The sequence below is a fragment of the Macaca nemestrina genome, chromosome 8 (assembly GCF_043159975.1).
Source record: "Macaca nemestrina isolate mMacNem1 chromosome 8, mMacNem.hap1, whole genome shotgun sequence".
In the NCBI taxonomy this organism is placed as follows: Eukaryota; Metazoa; Chordata; class Mammalia; order Primates; family Cercopithecidae; genus Macaca; species Macaca nemestrina.
The window spans coordinates 116,832,897-116,854,547 of NC_092132.1; the positions used below are offsets into that span (position 1 = coordinate 116,832,897).

At 46.6% G+C, this 21,651-nt stretch overlaps 1 long non-coding RNA gene across 3 annotated transcripts in view; it reads left to right on the forward strand.

The window, feature by feature from the left end:
• The window catches only part of LOC105476588 (uncharacterized), a 175,457-nt gene that overhangs the window by 85,097 nt on the left and 68,709 nt on the right, over window positions 1-21,651 (forward strand). For all 3 annotated transcript variants that reach the window (XR_011607099.1, XR_011607100.1, XR_011607101.1), the window contains one exon: window positions 20,815-20,985. This is a non-coding gene — a long non-coding RNA (uncharacterized lncRNA). The remainder of the gene's footprint in view (window positions 1-20,814; window positions 20,986-21,651) is intronic.

Here is a 21,651-nt window from a genome sequence, read left to right on the forward strand (position 1 = left end):
TTTATATTCCCCTTTCCAAGCAGGGATGCTACCACATTGCAAATGAAAGGTTATATATTTGTGAATTCTTCTGTAGCTTAGTGAATAGTTGGGAGCAGATCATTTTTCTCTCTCTCCTTCTCTTCCTCCCTCTCTCCTTCCTTCTAGTACCAATTTTGCAATTTCTGAAACACATGATGGCTTCCTAGAGCTGCTTGGCTATTGCTGAGCAGGTCAGAGTTCCTGGTGTAAGGTGGAGAGGAGTAACATGTTACTTGACTTGGCCCAAGTGCATTCTCTCACCATCCTTTATTCTTGATCATGTTTCCCCAGCATCTTTCTTCTTTGTGGCATTCTTTCCTTAGGGGCCAATCATTAGGGGTGATGAGGGTTGAACTGACCCCTAAAGAGGACATATACTAAGTGTTTCTGGTGCTGAAGACATGAGGAGAGTCACCATATAACCTGATTCCTGTGTCTCCTTCATTCAGCAAATATTTATTGAGTGCTCACCACGGCCAGATGTTATTCTCAACACTAGGAACAGGAAGACCACCAAGGCAGTCCCTTCCCTTTAGGAGTTATGGAACCTGTCTCACCTATCATTCTTCACCCTTCAGCCTTTGTCAATGTGGTCCACTTTCTCACCTCCCACCTCACATCAAGTTTAAGGCATCCTAGATGATTTATTTCTCTCTGGGATGGACACGTAGGCTTCTACCTAGCCTTCTTTGGATATGGCCAAAGCCACAAATCTATGCCAAGGAGAGCAGGTTTCCTTGTAGACCAATCTCAGGAGAAGACAAGGGGCAGAGGTGTTGTCCAAAGGTCCTGAGTACACAGTAGTTGCACATAAGTATTGATTTAATCCTGGTTGTTAGGCAAGAGCTGGGGCTACATTACCCTACTCCAGGAGGCAAAAGTCACATGGCTGTCTGTGTAGAAGGCATCATCTGGTCTGGAAAGGGCATGGAATTGTGTGTGATGTATGTGGGTTCTCCACCTGTGGGAGGTCTCAAAGCCAGTACCACTCAGCTATTGAGACAGGCAGGGAGTCAGCGACAGGTGGGGCATTTCCCAGGAAAACTGGCAAGGAGAGGCTTTCTAACTCAGATCACCGAGTAGGGAGTGGTTATGGAGATCAACTCAGTCATGCAGGGCATGGGCTTTTGTGGGAGGCCTGGCTGAGTGAGCCTGGTCCCTGTGATTGAGGGAGGTCAAGCCTACAGGAGGACACCAAGGGCCTTACCTATGGGGCTTGGAGTGAGACATCTCAATGCATGGGATTATGCTGGGGCAGGAGTGGAATTGTGAGGCCCTTCTAGAATCTCTGCCTGGCGCCCTTTTGATGGAGGCCGGGGAGGAGCAGGTGTGTGGTTAATTGGTCCAAGGAGCGCCAGGGTGATTTGACTCAAAGAGCCTGGTCAATTTCTGCACCTGAGCAGACCTCTGTTGCTCATTTTCTGATTCCCATTCTGCACCTGAGCAGACCTCTGTTGCTCATTTTCTGATTCCCAAAGTACCAGCCAAAGCTGAGGTTGCCTCACAGGCCATTTAGGAGGCCTCTGCGACTCTCTGGGTCCCCCTGCCACAAATCTCTTGAGGGCATCACTGACTTTGGGAAGGTGGGACGAGGAAGGTGGACTCCAGGTCACCTCTAGCACCAGACCACTCCAGGGCAGGATGAAGGGAAGCTGCACAGGCCACCCAGTCCTTGCACGCTCTTTGGCTGATGGAAGTGTTCACTTGTCACCATGTGGGGTGTGTGGCAGGTGCTGGCAGGCAGGGTGGGGTGACACGGGCCCTGTCTGACGGTGGTGACAGCCTGGGTACCTGCCTGCAGTCTTGCCCCACCGCCTGCCCAGCGTCTCCTCGTTCCTGACAAGCTGCCTGTTAATTGGGAGGTGTGGAGAGAAGTTGCAGGGAGGACTTGCTGGAGCTGCTAGCCCTGCTTGGTGCTCACCCTCTTAATCAGAGGGAGGCTGTGCCCAGCCTACCTGTCACTGGTCCGGTGTGCAGGGCCTGGCTGTGGGTCTTCTGTGTTTGGACTTTTCATTTTCAATATTTTTTCCTTGAGAAAAGAAGGATGGAAGAGGCTGCCTGCAATTGGACTTGGGGAGTTCATTACCTGTCAGAGGAGGTGCACGGAGGAGAAGCACCATTAGCATAAATGTCTGCAGCAGACCAGGAGAGAGGCTCACTTCTCCCAGGCCCTTCCTGGTCAGGGAGAGCCTCCGGGAAGAAGAGTGTGGGTGCGTGGCTGCCGGCTGTCACAGGTGGTGCTCCTGCTGGCCTGGCCCCCCTGGAAATCAGGCCCCCAGGGGTGCTGCCCCCTCAGCCCAGATGCTGCAGACTCTAGAAGAAAGCAGGAGGTGCACTAAAGTCTGCTTTAGGATGCGTCTTTCCTGCTCATTCCCCTGTACACACTCACATACACACAGTTTCACACACACTCACACTGACACCATCACACTCACACTACACACACACTCAGACACACGCACCACATGCACACGCTCACATAACCTAACACACTCACATGCACACATACTCACATATTCACATGCCCACCCACCCACACACAGTCTCATACACAGTCACACTCTGACACACACACAATTACACACAAACACACAGTCACACATACTCTCTGGCACACACACTCACACCCTCTGACACACACATTCACACACCCACTGACACACACACTCACAGTCACACACACTCACACTCTGACACACACTCACATTCATACACCCACCCACCCCCACATATGCTCATACTCACACACTTGTGTGCACATGCCCAACCTCCGGAATCACAGTACAGCAGGGCCCCGAGGCACTTGGGTTCACCCATCACAGCTTTCTCATGGGCACCTGGACTGAAGAAGGGAGGTGACTTGCTGAGGGACCCATTTCTAGTTAAAGAGAGGATTGGCTGTACCCCAGATCTTAATCTTGGGCTTAGAATGGTGTCTGGGATTCTGAAGGTGCTGTTTTACTTCTTTCTTCCCCAGCCAATACATTTCGGCCCACAGATGTGACTAAACCCCGTACTTAGAGATTTATTCATTTTGACTCAAGCTTAGCTCACGATTATACAGCAAAGTCTCCTGGGAGGGTTTATATGTTAAGCTCTGTCAGTAATTTCTCCCCTAGCAAGAATGAGGGAGATGAAGAGCTTGGGTGTCTGAGGGCTGGTGTGTCTGCATGCATGTATGTTTTCGGGGCCGACTGAAGGAAGAGAAGGCTGGAGAGAGGGAACATGGGTCTGAGGGCACATCACTAAGAGGTCAAGAGGTCTGAAGTGGGAGTCTAAGGCTCTGCATAGAATTCGAACTTGGTCTACATTAGACTTTAACTTCCAGGAGGCTTGGACTTTCAGGCTCCCCGCCTCACACCGCGGGCAGGTGAGGCGTCTGCTACAGGCCTGGTCTCGCAGAGGCGGCCCAGCGCCCCCCGCCGCCGCCTTCTCCTGGAGTCTGTGTGACAGAATGGGACCTGTGGGAAAGCAGCACGTCAGCACCCAGCCCCGCTTGCTTGCCAGCAGCTAATTAAAGCCAGGAAGGTAATTTATTGCTGAGGGAGAATGTGCGGGAGGTTTGGCTGAGCTGAAATGGCCCCCGAAGAGTTATGGAAAGCTAAAGTGGGTTTTCAGAAGCAAAAGTTAATTGCTCTTCACTTAGCATTTCAGTGTCATGTGGCTCTGAGTTACACACGCGGAGCGGAAGCCTCTACCCAGGCAGGGGACGGAGGGGCGTGCTGGATGGAGCCGGGCCTCCCCAGTGGCTGGGGGCCGCGGACTGGAAGTGTACCACCCCTCCCCCTGCACAGGGCAAGACGGTGCTGGCTCCCTGGACTCTCATCCCCAGGTCCTGACGGGTCTAGAAGGCATTTGTGTATTGAAGAGTTTTTGTGTTGGAGAAAGAGCCCTGGTGAGGGAATCCAGTAACTGTGGGAGGGGGTGGGGCGGGGCTCCTAGTTCTGTCGGGGCAGAAGGAGGAGCTTCCTTCTCTTTTATTCAAAATTGTTTCTGAGTCCAGGATGTTGGGTCAAAGAGAAGTGAGAAGTCCCCACTTCTTTCGAGAATGATTTGGCAAGCTCAGAATGAGATCAGAATCCCAGTGAAAGTCTGAATGGGCTGAACACCAGCCAGGGATGGCACTTAGGTCATGTTCTGATCTGCCTGTGACTTGGGGGAGTTCCTTCCCCTCTCTGGGTCTCCCTTCTGTTTAATGATCACTAAGCACATCATCACTTCTGGCCTCTGGTCACTTCTCTGAGACTATGATTCGCCTCTCTGGGTCTCCTCATGGATACCATTTGTGCTGCACGACCCATTTGGCAGAGGGGAAGACTGAGGTCTAAGATACCCCATACCTTGACAGAGTATATGGAAGATATGGGAGTGACCTGACTCTTAGCTGAAAACAGATAGATTTACCACTTAGAAACAGGAGCTTCTTGGGTCCTAAAGTATCTCCTAGACACTTTATGGGTGATGTGATTACTATTCTTATGGGTAACAGCATTTGGGGGAGAGGGTTAAAAAGCTTGAATCTGAGACCCTCCAGCCAGAAGGGTGAAAAATTCTTTCACCGGGAAAGAGGGCTCATGGAAAGGGAACAGCTGCCTTGCCGAGGAACCACTGCATCTAAAGGCAATCATTATCCTAACTAAAGGTGTGACTAGGATTAGGTGCTAAGCATTTAAAATTACTTCTGGTTGTGCTTAAGGAAGTGAGTGGAGAGGTTCCCACGTGATCTCCTTGCCACGTTTAGGAGAACAAGGGTAGTGCGTACCAGTGGGAAGGTAGGGGTTCTGCACTTAGGTTTTCAGCCTGGGGTAGTTGATAAACAGTAACTCTTTCTGGAGATACAGTGAGGTCCCATCTCAGTAAGGTGTTGCCTTCTAAAATCAGTGGAGAGGCAAGAGGTTTGCTTGAGCCCAGGAGTTTGAGACCGGCCTGGGCAACATAGCAAGACCCTATCTCTACAAAAAAGTAGAAAATTAGCCAGGCATGGTGGCACGCATCTGTGATCCCAGACACTTGGGAGGCTGAGGCAGGAGGATCGCTTGAGCCCGGGAGTTTGAGGTTACAGTGAGCTATGATCACACCACTGCATTTCAACCTGGGTGACAGAGCAAGACCCTGGAGGGATGCATTCGGTCAAGTCAAAAGTATTTCGGAGAAGTCTTATATTGCAGGGGCTGCTCCTGGAAACCAGAAAATGAAGAATTCTTGTTTGTTTTTGTCAGCATTCCTATTCTGTTGTCCTTTCCCTGGGAGTAAATGGTAAGGTCTAGTTTAATGGGGGTGGGGTGATGGAGATGGTGAAAGTGATGGAGGAAATAAAGGTGTCACTCCAGTGTATTGCCCCAGTGCATCTTCAATTGAAGTCTTGGCCAGGCGCCGTGGCTCATGCCTATAATCCCAGCATTTTGGGAGGCTGAGGTGGGTGGCTCACTTGAGGTCAGGAGTTCAAGATCAGACTGGGCAACATGGCAAAGCCCTGTCTCTACTAAAAATACAAAAATTAGCCGTACATGGTCACACGTGCCTGTAGTCCCAGCTACTTGCGAGGCTGAGGTGGGAGAGAATCGGCTGGACCCAGGAGGCGGAGGTTGCAGTGAGCTGAGATCATGCCACCGCACTTCAGCCTGGGTGGCAGAGTGAGACCCTGTCTCAAAAACAACAACACAACAACAACAACAAAAATGCAGTTGAAGTCTCACATAAGAAATGCATATTTTCCTGGTCATTCTGCTGACCCACTCCGGGACCAAAGATCTTAGGCTAAAGTGTCTGCAGGAATATAAGCTCAATGTGAATTTTTAAATAAATGAGTGAATAAAAGTTCTTTAAAAAACTTTATCTTGTGTTTACTTTCCATTGTCTTAAGGACAATGGAATTGTATGGATACATACTTTGTGGGCAAGGTTGAGTACAGTCATGTCTGTGGTTTAAGAACTATCCTGAAAATAGTTAAGCTTTCTGGTGACAGGATGTGACACCCAACCGAAATGCTTTAGCACCTCACACATAATATTAGGACTCAAGAATAAATCATAGCAGTGTTAATCTGATAGTGTTGGAAATGAGATTGAATTCCCTTTGCACAAGCCATCTACATGGCAATTTGCACTGGATCCCAACACTATTGAACCTTCTTTTTAAAGCTTCCCTCTCCTTTATTCAAAGTTGCTTCTAAGTCCAGGATGTTGGGTCAAAGAGAAGTGAGAAATCCCCATTTCTTTTGGGAATGACTTGGCCAGCTCAGAATGAGATCACAATCCCAGTGAAAGTCTGAATGGGCTGAATACCAGCCAGGGATGGCACTTAGGTCATGTTCTGCTCTGCAAACCCAAACTCCCTTTAGCTAAACAAATGGTCACTCTGGTATAGGCTTGAATAAGTAGAGATGAAGTGGTCTTGGAGACGTGTTTTATATACATATAATTTATTTATTTGTTGAGATAGGGTCTTGCTCTGTTGCTCAGGCTGGAGCACAGTGGCATGATCACAGCTCACTGCAACCTTGAACTCCTGGGCTCAAGCCATCTTTCCACTTTCGCCTCCCAAGTAGCTGGAACTACAGGTACAAGGCACCACACCCAGCTAATTTTTCATATATTTTTTTTTTTGTAGAGATGGGGGTCTTGCTATGTTCCTAGACTGGTCTCCAACACCTGATCTCAAATGATCCTCCTGCCTCAGCCTGCCAAACTACTAGGATTATCAACATGAGCCACTGTGCAGAGCCAGGCACATGATTTTAGACTAATCACTGCATTTAGGAAAGTCCCAAGTGCTGAGGAAATACAAGGCCCCTCTCACAGTCATGCCGAAATATTACGAGTGTGAGCAGCATTTGCCCAATGCAGGCATCTTGTACTCTGCCTTGATGGGGGATGGGAGGACTCTCTTTGGTTATCAGGTTCCAGTTCCAGGCCAGGGGCTCCCTGTCTCTCCAACTCCATGACAGACTTGGACATCTGGATTCACTAGTTTGGGGACATGGAGCATAGAGTAAGGTGGCAGGGTCCTTACTGGCAAGATGGGGGTGGTAGTGCCTGCATGTGGACGCCTTTGAAAAGAGCTTGGTTTTGGTGACAATGAAGCTGGAGAGACAGTGGCCTCATTTTCTTCTGGAAGCAAATCCTAATATCTTGTTAAGATGGGATGAGAGTGGAAGTGAAAAGCATTGTTTAGATGAAGAGAACAGGGAAAAAGGAAGGGGATGGACCTATTGATAATTGCGCACTTCTAGGTAGAGAAAGTCTTGCACAGGGCAAGGGAAACATCGTGAATTAACAAGGTTAAGAGCCTTTTGGAAATCAGGATTTTTTTTTTTTTTTTCTCCTGCAATATACTGACCATGGTTCAATCATTCTAAACAAAGTGTGCCTCTGCTGTCCTTGAAGCTTCTGGGGAAAAAGCTCTAGAACCAAATCTCTACAGAATACGTCCACACTTTAAAGATTTTACAGCTTCATCTACAGATAATGAAATTGAATCCCTTAGCTAGAGAGTGGACAGGCAGCAGGGAACTCAACCCAGCGCCGTGCTTCTGAAACCTTTTCACTCAAGTGAGGGCAGAGGTGGTGGACGTCAGTCTCCAGGGATTCCCTGGCTTGAAACCTCTCAGAGTAGGTGTTAAATGTTTGAAGTTTAGTGTTTAATGCTAAAAATTCATCAATATCGTATATGCTGTATCATCATACATCTGTATTTTAGTATAAAAAACAATGTTTTAAATTACCATCAGGAAACACGTAACGGTATATATACATTTCTTAACTTGCTCAACTGAAGGGAAGAATTCACTTCTGCACTGAATCCACCTTGGAACACCGAATTTGGAAGGGCAGGAGGTGGCTTATTGGTGTTAGTGGCCAGGTCTTTTTGCTTTCTGAGAATCAGTAAAATGGCAACCATTTTTCACTAATTTTTGAATTGAATCAGGGTAATAACTAAGGAGAGATGTCCTGAAAACTCTCCCTTTCTTGCTGAGAATACCAGGAGATGGCACATTCAAGGTGCACCAGAGCCTTGGTGAAGATCCAGGTCTGCCTGTCATGATTTGGCCTCACCTGTGAGTAGGAAACTGCCTTGTGTTTATTCCAGGGTCAAGCTGGGTGACCTTAGCCCACAACTGTGTAAACCCCAGAGTGTGGGCTCTACAATACAAATAGCCTAGCATCACTCCATGTGGCTTCCTCATCTAGCTTTTTTCAGTGGCAAATTCCATCTTTGAAGGAAAACAATGGTGACGAGTTTCCTTCTGCAGCCGATCTCAGCCCTCACCTGTAGCCCACTTCTTCATGGTGTTTTTTGGAGATATTTGCAAGGAATCAGAAGCAAGCTCATCACCGAGTTCCAAAATGCTGCTGATGGTTATCTTTTTCTCTCCTGTTGATGCCTCATGGTCAGTGGGATTCAGAAGTCCAGGATTGAAATGGCATTAGAATAGTCTTCTCTTCAAGTATTAGTCCGTTTTCACACTGCTGATAAAGACATACCTGAGACTGTGTAATTTATAAAGAAAAAGAGGTTTAATGGACTCACAGTTCCACATGGCTGGGGAGGCCTCACAGTCATGGCAGAAGGTGAAAGGTACGTCTTACATGGTGGCAGACAAGAGAGAACGAGAGACAAGCCAAAGGGAAAATCCCTTATAAAATCATCAGATCTTGTGAGATTTATTCACTACCATGAGAACAGTATGGGGGGATACCCCATGATTCAATTATTTCCCACGAGGTCCCTCCCCCAACACCTGGGAATTTTGGGAGCTACAATTCAAGATGAGATTTGGGTGGGGACACAGCCAAACCATATCACTCCACTTCCATTCCATTGCCCAAACTGAAGATGGGATGGTGGTGAACCAACTGCTGCTTGGGCCTGAGATGGGGTTCTGCCATCCCTTTGCAGTTCTTCATTTCCCCCAGAACCCCTGTAGTTCTGTTTCCCTTTAATGTGCCTCATGCTACCTCCATTGTCTTTCCCTAGTCTGAAGTTTTAATCTCCCCATCCTAATGTCCCTAAACAGGGTAATGCAAGCAAGCAGGGATCAGACCCACACTATGTGGGAGTGGACAGCTGCTGCAATGGGTAACTCCATGTTCACTCCATGCTGGGTTTTCATACGTGGGTAGATTTATCTTTGGAGTGTAACCTTACCCAACTCTGAAAAAGACAGCACCAGCCCATTATTGTTCCATTAGTAATGACTCTAAACTCAAGCTATTTCGCAGCTGCTGATGGGGATGGGAGATGAGAGAAGAAAGAAGAAAATCAAAGACAGATGCTTTGCTGGTGCAGGCTCCTCTGTAAATGGGCATAGCTGGCAGTGGCTCTAGAAACACAGGCCAGTTGTATCTCCAAACTCTGCAGCTTCAGCCAGAGCAGCTTCTTTCTCTTTAAATGAGAACTTCTTGCACAGAGTAGCAAAGGACCCACAAATAACTGAGCTGTACTTTGGAAATGGATCTGATGAGTCTTTTAATAGAAGAAAATCATCATTATTTCCCAAGAGCCCACATTCCCATAACATTTTTATTAGCAGCCTCTCTTCTAAATAAACTTCAGTGGATTGATTTTGGTGGGGTTTTCTCATTTTAAATATTCCCTTAAATAATGACTGTGGGTATAGGCTCATCATCACTGCAGTTATTATTGTGATCAGCATCAGCAACTCCATTGTTATATTTATGTAGCACTTAGGAAGCTCTCAGAACACTTCAGGTATATTACTTCATTTGTCCTCATAGCATCCTTGTAAGGAAGGGAGGGGGCCCCATTAGAACAACACTAAGCGGAGACCTCTCCTCTCTGCGCCTCTGTAAGTAAACTCCCCTTTGGGGTGTGGCCAGGAGGAAGCCCTCTGTCCTCCTCTTCTATATATTCCCCTCTGTCAATATAAGGCAGAGGGAGATTGCTCCAGGATAAGTTACAGCCACCCAGAGGCTGAAGCCCTCAGAGGGCTTGGCTCAGGGTAGAGCAGAGGGCACCGCCAGTGGAATAGGGGAATGGCTCCTGGGAATTGCCCTGACTACCTGGCCCCCGACTTGCCCTTTTGTCTTGCCTTGGTCCCAAGAGGCCAAAATTCCTACAAGAGAGTGGCATCATGAAAGAGAGCAAAGATGCTGGCTGAGAATCAGAAGATCTAGTTCAAATTCCGGTTCTACCACTTGTTAGCTTTGCTTCTTGGTCCAGTCTCTTAACATCTGAAGCTTCATTTCCTCCTTTGTAACAGAAGGGAAATTGATCCTCCTTTCTGGGATTTTGTAAGGACTAAATGGGATAACCTATATAGATGTGCCTGGCACAATGGATGGGACATAGGTATGCAACAGACTTTCATTTAATTTTTCTATTCTGGTAAAACCTAAACTCCCTGTCTAGTATGACTTTGAGAACTAAGAGGGAAAATAGAGAACACCAGTTGGATAGGTTTATCTTTTTAGTCAATATCTTGTCAGAAATCATGTATTTTCTTACCTATACTGTATTGAGGAAAAGCTAGTGACTCATAATTAGTATATTTTGAAATTTACATTAGAAATAATGCTGGCCTGGGCCGGACACAGTGGCTCACGCCTGTAATCCCAGCACTTTGGGAGGCCGAGGCAGGCAGATCACGAGGTCAGGAGATCGAGACCATCCTGGCTAACATGGTGAAACCCCGTCTCTACTAAAAATACAAAAAAAAAAAAAAAAAAAGAAATTAGCCAGGTGTGGTGGTGGGTGCCTGTAGTCTCAGTCGCTCAGGAGGTTGAGGCAGGAGAACGGCGTGAACCTGGGAGGCGGAGCTTGCAGTGAGCCAAGATCGTGCCACTGAACTCCACCCTGGGCAACAGAGCAAGACTTTGTCTCCAAAAAAAAAAAAAAAAAAAAAATTAATAATAATAATAATGCTGACCTGGAGAGCAACCAGCCTGGGCTATATCCTCATCTCTGCCACTAACCAGATGGAGGCCTTTGAGCAAATCACTTGGCATGTCGAGGACTCAGTTTCCTCATCTGTAAAATGAAGAGCTTGGAATATATGATCATGTAGATACATAGAGTATCACAATTCTATGATTTCATAAGAAGGGGTTTTTAGAGGAAATGCCACATTATGTGTGAGAGCATTGTTCTTTTCATCTCCTGGGCCACAGGGAGCCCCACTGACAGGCCCTGGCATTGTTATCAAGGAACTCCAGCTGATTTGGGTACAGTTTTCATCTTGGAGATGCAGTGCCCAGGGGGAGATGAAGAACTTCTGGAACACCGGCCAGCAAACCCAGGCTCTGAAGTTCCTTCATCTCCAGGAGGAGAGTGCAACTCCTGGCCGTGGACTGATGGCTGGGCAGCCCAGTGGCAGCAAATGTCACTGTGCACAAAAGCCCAGGTGCTCTGATTGCTTGGAGCTTGGGAAGGAGGCTGAAGGGCTGGATGCTGGGCCCTCTGGCTGCTCTGCTGACCACATCTCCAGGCTAGCACTGTCTTGGGAAGGTGTGTCATTGGCTACTTTGCTAATCCCTGCAAGTCATCCTTTGCAGCAGTCTGTGCGCTCTACAGATTGGTAAAGTCTTCTGAGAAACCAAATCTCCTTGAACATGCCCTCAGTTAGGGGCTGTCCAATGGCGGTGTTCCTTCTGCATTATCCCAAGAAGCTGAAGAAAAGTCTTGGAGAGTGAATAGTTAAGGCATTTCCTCACGCAGGCTTCCCTGCACACAGACACATCAGGAAGAACACACAACACAAAGACTTTCCCTTGCACAATTCACCCATACCTTATTTTCTTTTTATAGTTTTATGAAACAAAGTCTAGCTGCCTTTTGAGTTCAATTAAATCGAGTGCTAACAAGGGCAACTCACCACACTGAGCACTGTGAGGCTATCACAGTGAATATGACTGTGTCCCTATCTCTACTCTCCGGGGCTCACCGTCTAGGAGGAGAGGTAGACAAACATAATTAACTAAAGTAACAAGGCAGATGGTCAGGGGTGCTTTTATAAAGTCCCTAAATATGATGGGAGAATACTTCCACCTGGAAAAGAGATTTCATCAAATCTTTTGTTAGGAGATAGCTAGGTCTTGATTTGGACCTTAGATGATTGGTAGGGTTGCGGTAAAAACACATTAGAGGATGGGGAAGGCATTTAAGATAGAAGAAATAGTTCAAGGCAAGGCAGTGAGAGGGGAAAGATTCCTTTATTCACATTGAAGTCCATCCTTGTTAACACATACACAGATGAACTACAAAAGCCAGCTTCCTGCAAAGCGTTCTAGGGTGGGAGGAGGGAAGTGTTGCTCGGTGTTCACTCGTCCAAAGGGCCCAGTACCTCTTAGAGGTTTCTGGTCTCATTGCATGTTATTGCCTGCTTTCTCTGGACCGAGAGTATACAGATTCTGAAATGCACATTCAGTTTAGCTAGAAAAATTGTAAGAATGGAAAAGAAGTGCTCAAATGAAGGATGATTGGAAATCTTAAATGTCAATATCATTAAAAAATTAATTTTTATACTCTTCCTCTTTTGAAGGTAATGTGCTTTGAAGTAGAGCTAGAAGGAAGTGATATTTTCCTGACTTTGTTCTTGCCCATGCCAGACATCACTAATTGAACCCGGCATGCTTTCGCCCTAGTTGGGGCTCTTGTCAGACAGAGCACCCTGTGATATTCCAGGCAGCCCCTGCTATTCAGCCAGTTGTATTACACCCGAAGAAGTCTCTTTGCCATTTTCTGTTTAAAGTCTTAAAACGTTACTACTATCTGAAATACCAAGTAACTTTTTCATGAAATACAAAGACTCAAAGCAGGGAGAAATTTTGTAATATCTAGCACCTTGAGAATCTCTAAATATAAATGGAAGTTGCTGAGGGGGCTCTAAGACTAGAATAAAGATATTCTCACTCTCCTGTCCTCCCCGTGATTTAATAGTGTAAATATGAGGTTTAAAGAGGCAGGAGATATGTGAAGAAATATAAAATACACACAGAAAAATAACTATTGGCTTAGATCAATAGTTCTCAACCTGGATGTACATCTGAATTGGTCACTTGTTTTAAATGCAGATTCCTGGGACCTGTTTTAGACTAAATCAGAATTTCTGGTCTTGGAGCTTGGAAACACCATATTTACAAAACATCCTAAGTAATTCTTCTGCACTATTCCTGAGACCAGCCCATGAATCTATGTTTGGGAACCAGAGACTTAAATGACAGAAATATTTCGGCCCTTGTTTATGTCTTTGGATGGTTGGCCAAAAAATACCATATTCATTTCCCATGGCTGAGCTACCTTACATGCCATGGTGTTCCAGGTACTGAAAAACTGCAGTCATTTGGATATTGGAAATGAGTTTGTAATTTCTAAAGAGATTGGTCATTTGGATGAACATAAGTCATGCTTCATGGAGATCAATCTTTAGGATGTGTCTGAATTATCTGGCATCCATATTACTGTTTGGGCTTGGTTTTAAGAATCAAAGAAGAGAGAAAAGTAGTTTATGTTGACCAGGAAGACAAATTATCCTGAAATTTCTGGTTGTCTCAGTTCATTTTGTGCTGTTATAACAGAATACCTGAGGCTGGGTAATTTATAAAGAATAGAATTTATTTCTCACAGTTCTGCAGGCTGGGAAGTCCAAGATCATGATGCCAGCATCTTGTGTCTGGTGAGGCCTCTCTTGCTGCATCCTCATGTGGTAGACAGTAGAAGGGCATGTGGGGCCAAACATTGTGCCCTCACATGGCAGAAGGGAAAAAGAAAGTGAACTCACTCCTGCAAGCCCTTTTTAGAGTGCCATAAATCCATTCATGAGGGTGGAGTCCTTATGACCTAAACACTTCTCATTAGGCCCCACCTTCCAATACTACTGCATTGGGGACTAAGTTTCAACATAAGTTTGAGAGGGGACAAAAACATTACAACCATAGAACTGGTTATGTGGTCAATATTTGAGTCCACTTGACTTTCTGAAAGTTAGTGTCATAATAATGAGTATCATATATTGTATATCTATTCTTCACTGGACACTTCACTAGGACTAGATATACATTGTCTAATGCAATTCTTAAAATAATCCTATGAAGAAATGATCATTATTTCCAGAAGAGGAAATTTGGGTTCAGAAAAGTAACTTTCCTTGAAAGACTCAGGATATGGATGTGATTCTTTAAACTAAAACTGTCTGACTCTAAAATGTTTATTCTTATTTACTACATTCTAAATTCTGTTTCCAAGAAATACACTGTTTAGTGACATTGCTGGGACCAAAATCAAGCTCCATAATTAGTGTTGCAAACTTCAAGACGTAACTGAGAAGAACGCTTACTAGATAAAGTAGTAGTGGTCTGTTAAATTCTGGTGTTCTCATTGACTTGATAGAATTTCATCAAGTTTAGCAATGGGCCTATTATTTGTCTACTTTTTAATGTATAAAGTATGTTAAACTGTGTTAGGATTAACTTCAGTCCTCAAATTTATATTTTGGAAAAGTTAAAGGGCTCTGCCTTACCCTGTTATTAAAAAGCCCCCAAAACAACCAATGTGGTTCTTACACATGTGGCTTTCCATGTGTATGAGCAACACATGTTCCACAGAACATGTTTCCATGGAATGACCTGGCCACTCCTCCTGTAGAGTGGATTCTGGGAAGCGTACATGGAAAAGGACCCATCTGGTGCCCACTAGACTGAATGATTGTCCAGTGTACGAAAGAGTGCTAGGCCAGATGTGGTGGCTCATGCCTGTAATCCCAGCACTTTGGGAGGCCGGGGTGGGCAGATTGCTTGAGGCCAGGAGTTCAAGACCAGCCTTGGCAACACAGTGAAACCCCCAGATCTATGAAAAATACAAACATTAGCCAGGTGTGATGGTGTGCCTGGGAGGCTGAGGCACGAGAATCACTGGAACACAGAAGGCAGAGATTGAAGTGAGCTGAGATCGTGCCACTGCACTCCAGCATGGGTGACTGAGCATGACTGTCTGAAAAAAGAAAGAAAGAAAGAAAGAGAGAAAGAGAGAAAGAAAGAGAAAAAAAGAAAGAAAAAGAAAGAAAGAAAGAAAAAAGAAAGAGAGAAACAAAGAAGGAAGGAAGGAAGGAAAGAGAGAAAGGAAGGAACTCTGATGAGTAGTCAGGAGGTTTGGTTTCTTGGCAGCTCTGCCACTCAGTAACTCTGTTATCTTGAGCAAACTGTTTTACCCAAGACCAAATAATTTGTGTGTGTGATGGCACACACAGAGCCCTTTAGCATATTTCTTGGAGAACTATCTGATATAAGCTGTTTTCCCCCTTTCTAGAACTCAGATCTGTTTCTCACCATACTCATGTTTCTACAGAAGTCCTGTGAGTTAGAAGTCCTCAGTTTCCACGCAAAGCTTTTGGACTAGAGGCCATAAAGTTATTTTCTTCATCTAATATGTCATGATTCTTGAAAAAAATGTTAGCCAGGGAGTTGGCAAAGAGACTGATGGGACCTCATCAGTGGCACTGTTGTCAATGTCCTCACCGGGTCAGAATGGTCAGAGGGTGGGCAACCTAGCCCGGGCTCCTGAGATGCCTACTGTCCCCCGACCTCTGGCCTGCCTGCTTTCTGGCCTGAGGTTGTTACGTTCTTTTCTTCTTGGGAGACGGTTGTAGTGGATTCTAGTACCACATTTTTTGATATTTCTTGTTGGGGTGAAATATTCAAGCAAAAAGTTAAGTAGCCCCCTTCATACATAGCTCATTGCTTTTGGAGGTGCTGGTGATCCGTCACACCTCACCCTTCCCATGGGCTAGAATGGCCTAGGCTGCTTAGGCAACAGTATCACTAGATGATTCACAGGGATTTGAACCTGAAGGGACCTTATCAAGCATCTAGTCAACAACTTTATTGCACAGATGAGATAAGAAGCCCCAAGAGGGAAAATAACTCAACTCAAGGATACCCAGCCAGTTAGTGAAGCAGTTGACACCCCGTTTTCAAATTTATATTGTAAGCATAATAATAAAATCTACCCCCACGGAATTATTGTGAAGGTATTTAAATGAGATGGCACACACAGAGCCCTTTAGCACATTTCTTGGCATAGAGAACCATCTGATACAAGCTGTTCCCTCCCTTTCTAGAACTCAGATCTGCTTCTCATCATACTCATGTTTCCATAGAAGTCCTGTGAGTTGGAATGAGCCGGTTTTATCACCCTTTACTCCACAGAACGCCAACCCATACAGGAGTAAGCTGAGCTGCCCACGTTTAATCATGCGCTAGTGGTAAAATCTGACTTGGCCCATGTCATGTATTAAAAAAATGTCTGGAGTTACTGAACACTAGAACCCATCCCTCCTGACTCTTAATCCAGTGATCTTTCCATTATACCATGCTGACTGACGGGCGGGTGGGGATGAGCTCCTTTAAATTGCTGTGAATACCAGCATGGTGACAGATGACTGTGAACACATGGGGCCACAGCCTCAGTATGTCCTAAGCCTGCTAGTGTAATTTTATTATCACGCATTTATCAAGGCTACCATGTGCATGTGGGAACTTTGCTTACTGCTGAGATGAATATAAAAATGAGTAGTAAGATACAGCCCCTGCCCTCAAGGAGCACTTAATTTGATAATAAAGACAGACTTAGACATAAATAATTTCAATGTAAGGCAGATAGCAATCCATGACTACTCTATATATGCTACAAGGAAGTACAGGCATTAAGACCTCACCTGTTGACATGGTGAGAGTGAGGTGGGCTAGGACAGGGCATCCCCCCAAATGCCCCCATCCAGCTGAAGGGACAGGGAACATGCTTTATGGTCCATTAGGGACTCCAGCCTTGTGAGTTCCTTGCCACTGACTGCCGGCGAGCATAGCTGGGTTACTGTCTTGCCTTCCTTAGCCACTGCAAAATGTGAGAACATTCCCTTTCTTGCTCTGAGTCTAAAGGGAACTGGGTGGTCATTTGGTCTAGATCTCTGCTTCTGGGCAGGACTGCCCTCACCCGTGCTGACATGCAAGAATCTGCACTCCATATGCGGAACAGGGAAACACTATTCTTTTTCTCTCTTCTCTGTGTTTTGGTGGCGAAAGTGGGCCGGGGGTTGAGAATAGTGTAGGGGAGAAAAGAGGGGAGGTGAAGGGAATTGTAGGTCGATGCTTGACAAGGGGAGTTGGGTCACCCAGGGAAAATATGGCCTTGCTCTCCACTGGCAGATTCCCAGAGAAGCTCTGACTGTTCCCCACCTGTCCTGTGCTCCCCCCGCTACCCCCCAGTGCTGCTGTCCCTGTGTGCACAGAGCAGGGAGGCGATGATGAATTTCCCCCGAACGGCATTACAGACAGTCATAAATAATGCTTTGCTCTTTGGTGACGGCACTTTCCATTAGAGCTGCCTGTGCCGGGCTGTTGCTACCCCCAGTCTTCTGCCGGGGACTTGCAGTAAAATTTATCAGCGAGCTTTCTGCACCTAATAAATCATCCCCTCCAGGAGCCATCTGGCAGATAAGGCCATGAGAACCCACATGCTCTGCAGAGGCGGAGTCAGAGTGAGAGGCGGCCCTAGCTGGGCAGCCCCAGGCCCTGTTGAGGGGGACTTTCTTTCTCTCTAGCAGCCTGGCCTGTCAGACTCTTCCTGGCTTATCTCATCAGACTGAGGATGGGGGCCCTGGACAGGGCAGCTGCTCCAGCTCCCTGAACCGTGTGGCTTCCCACTCTGGGGCTAGGCCTACAGATCACCTTCTCATGCTCTCTACACTCAGGTGTCCAAAAGGTCCTGGGGTCTGTCACCAGGTCAGAGCAGGAGTACCCTAGGCCAAGACAGCTGCTGTGATGGGCATGACTATTGCTTAACCGAATGCCCCGTGGTGTGTTCTAGAGACATGAATATTGGCCAGCATCAAAACAATCTCATAGTGATAAGTAGCTTCCTGTTTGGATGGAAGGCATCAAGGAACACCTCTTAATTCAGGGCAATACTTCACATGTCTATCCCCATGTTTCTTGAGCAACAACTACCATGATCTTACAGATTTCTTTCCAATATGTGTTACTTTCTGTGAGTGCACAGTAAGGGAGGTTCTGAAGGGTGCTGGACCTAGAGGGTAGAGTTGCTTAGATCAGTGATCACAGTTCTTCCCTTAAGGCATTTACAATCTGCTTGGAGAGACTGTCTTATAACCAAAGTCTTAGGTGTGGTGATTGTAGTGTTCACTGTCACAGCAAGACACAGTGCTTGCAGGATATGACCTACAGCTGTGTGCAATGTGCGAGTGATTGGGTTTCTGGTCTTCTAGTCCCAGTACCTAGCACAGTGCCTGGTGTGTCAAAGCACCTGTATTGAGGGACATGTGGCAAGGAGCAAAGTGCCTGACACAGTTGCCAATACAAAGTAGAGTATGAGAGTGAAATGAGAAAGAGCTGAATAAAAACAGCATCATCATCCCTAGGCCCCCAGCAGAGTGCGCGCCCTGTTCTTTAGGGTTAACTGGGTGATCTAGGAACAAAATCCTTTTCTGGGCATGGATAACCTGTGCTCCTGTCCTGGCCCTGCGGCGAGCTGCTTAAGCTTGCTCAAGGCATGCTCTAGCCTCTGTTTTCTCATTTGTAAAACAATAGGCAAAGACAAGGCAATTTTTTGGAGGGTAATTTTTAGTATTATTGCTATTAGAATACTTCCTCTTTTTTTTCCCTTGCTGGTGCCTGCTTTTGTTTGAAGGACAGGAGGCTGGAGGAGTAAAGCCAGGAAGAACTCTTCTCTTCTTCCCTCCTGGGCCACTTGGCAGCTGAGATAACCTTGTTGAAGGTCCAAATGTGGGCCCCAAGCAGCTAGAGCTTGAGCATCCTAGACTTCTTCCCTGCGGGCTCATTCTGCAGGAGGATACCTATCATGCTGCCTCTGATTGCTGTGGACACATCCCGGGAAAACATTAAATGGAGTGTCCCGAAGATGCTTAGCTTAGCTATGCATTTAATTTGGCGGTAATTGAAATTTGCCAACAAAGATTTGCATGTAATCTGTGATTCCGTTTTTCAATTAAAATCGCTTTCTTCTTGTGGATGGGAAGTACTTGGCTTCTTTCCTCCTCACAGCACTTTGCAAACACCCCTCACTTCTTTCGGGGCTGGAGAGAGGGTAGGGGTGTGGGGCAAGGAGGTGGAGTCTGGCCAGACAGTGATGCAGGAGAGGCCGGTGCTGCAGGTGAGGCTGATGGATGAGGGAGGGGTGAGGGCTTGAGCCTCCCTTGTCTGCAATGTTCTCAGAAAAGGAACCCCAGCTGGGACTTCAAGATCTCAGTTTCTAGGGGGCAGACAAGGGTTGGGGGACTGGGAGGTATAGTCAGAAGTGGGGAGAGCCAACCAGTTCTCCATGACCAGAGAAGGCGAGTAGTAAGAAGCTGGGGACGAGGTGCCAGGCTCAGGTCCTGGGATGTAGGACTTGTCTTTTCTCTTATCTACCTCTTCTCCTCTGGGTGAGTGTGGCCTTTGATAAAGGCAAGCAGCAACAGAGCTCCTGGGAGAGGAGAACTGATGGAAAAGTGTCTTCTAAGGCTGGCTGGAGAGGGGAAGGGAGGACAGGAAGCAGGAAGCAGTAGGCATGAAAATCACACCTACCTGAGTGGGGGCTGGGAAAAGCCAGCTGCTAGGTCCGAATGTTTGTGTCCCGCCTCCCATCCCCAAATGTGTATGTTGACACCTAATCCTGGTACAATAGTATTAGGAGGTGAGGATTTTTTGGAAGGTGACAGAGCTCTCATGCCTAGGATCAATGTCCTTATAGCATAGGCTTGAAGGAGGCTTTCTGCCCCTTCCGCTGGTGGAAGATGTACAGAAGGTACCATCTATGAAGCAGTGGAAAACCTCGGTAGACACTGAATCTGCCGACACCTTGATCTTGGACTTCCCAGCCTCCAAACTGTGAGCAGTAAATTTCTGTTCTTTATAAGGGGGGACCATTTATAGCCTGAGGACTAAGACGCCAGCCCGCTGGTCTGTGACAGTCCTGAGAGCTGGCGCTGTGTCATCATGGCCCCTTTCTATGCCTGGTACCTAGCATGGTACCTGGCACATGGTAAGAATGAAGTCTGTTAAAATGAATAGTTGGTTGAATGTGATAATGTGAGTGAAAGGGCATTTTGTAAATTGTGACAGCCATTTTTGGTACTCTGACAGTCTTACTATTTCGGAGAATAAGATGGGGTATTTGACCCAAGGCTGAACTGATGCTGGGCCGAGCCCTGGGTAGGGTAGGGCCCTGGAGAAGGCCAGAGGAGGTGCTCCAAGTTCTTGACTGGAGTCCTCTCCAGGAGCTGGAATTTGTGGTGATTTGCTTCTCTAGACCCAGGTCCTACCAGGTGCCCCATCTGGGGAGCACTTTCCAGGTCTGGGCCTAACCCCTTGGTGCTGGTAGAAGAATAAATGTCCGTATCAGGCTGGCAACTCCACCATGCTGGGACAGGCACCAAGAGGGTTTGGTACAAAGAGAGCCAGTGAAGGGGCTTGCAGGAGAGGCAGTTTGGTTCTCGTAGCCAGGTTGGAGGTGGAAATAAGAGCCATTTGAAGAATTAGTGGCAGATTTTAGCTGCCGTGGAGGGCGCACAGCTTTGGGCAGGGAAAGTGTCCTTCTCACCACCCCAGCAAGTCTTTTTTTGTCTATTTCTTTCAAGTGGAGATAATCCCTTCTACCTGGCCAGACAGCTGAACTGTTTTCATTTTTTTTCTTCTTCAGTAATAAATCTGCCAACCCTGCAGGGCCTGAGCCAAGGGCTTGCTTGCTGCATCTACACAGAGGTCTCATAAAAATGGTGTAAAACGAAAGAGAAAAATGCATATTTCACACTTTGTCTGTTCTAGGTGATGGTGATTTTCGACTCATTCCCGTTACAAACAGCCGACCTTCCTACCGAGTTCAAGTACCTTCTGCCTGGCCTGGAAGAACCGTATCTCTCTGTCACCCTCTTCCTCTGGCCCTCACCTGCCCTCCCCTGAACATGCATTTTGCCTGAGAGGAGACAGAGGCGGTTGGTAAGTATACTACGCTGGCTTAGTGCCTTCCAGGAGGGAGGTAGCGTGAATGACCCAGTGCTTATGTGTTCACGACGGACTCACACAGGCTGGAGAGAGATGCCTCCATCTTCCAGCACACAGTCCTGTGCCTGCTTCTGTAGTGACTCCCTCTCCCTCTGTGAAAACACATGAGGAATACAGGAATAAGGGTTATCTTCTACTGAAGCCTGCCTAGTGTTTATTACAGGTAATTTTGAACTATGATCAAATCTCCAAGTTATTAGTTTGGTTAATGTTCAGCAGAAACAAACAACCTTTCCAACTTTATCTGCCTCCCTTCCCCTTTACAAATCTGCACATCTTTCAAAACGGTCGCTTTGGACTTCCCAGACAGCCTATGTTTGTTCCCATCTCCTGGCTGTTCCCATCTCCTGTAATTCTCCTGCATTGAGTCTGCTCCTCCTGACTCTATTTTGTCCAGCTCAGTTCTGTCTGCTTTCAAGGTCCACTTCCTCCTGAAGCCTTCCTGAATCGCCCCCAGCCTATAGTGCTCTCTCTTTACCTGGGACTCAGTCAGGAGTTACAGCTCATATCATTCTCTCACTGGGCTGCCAATCATATACTGCTTTTTTGACATTTTAAAAAAGGCTATTATCATTATTTTCTACTTAACCATCATTTTCT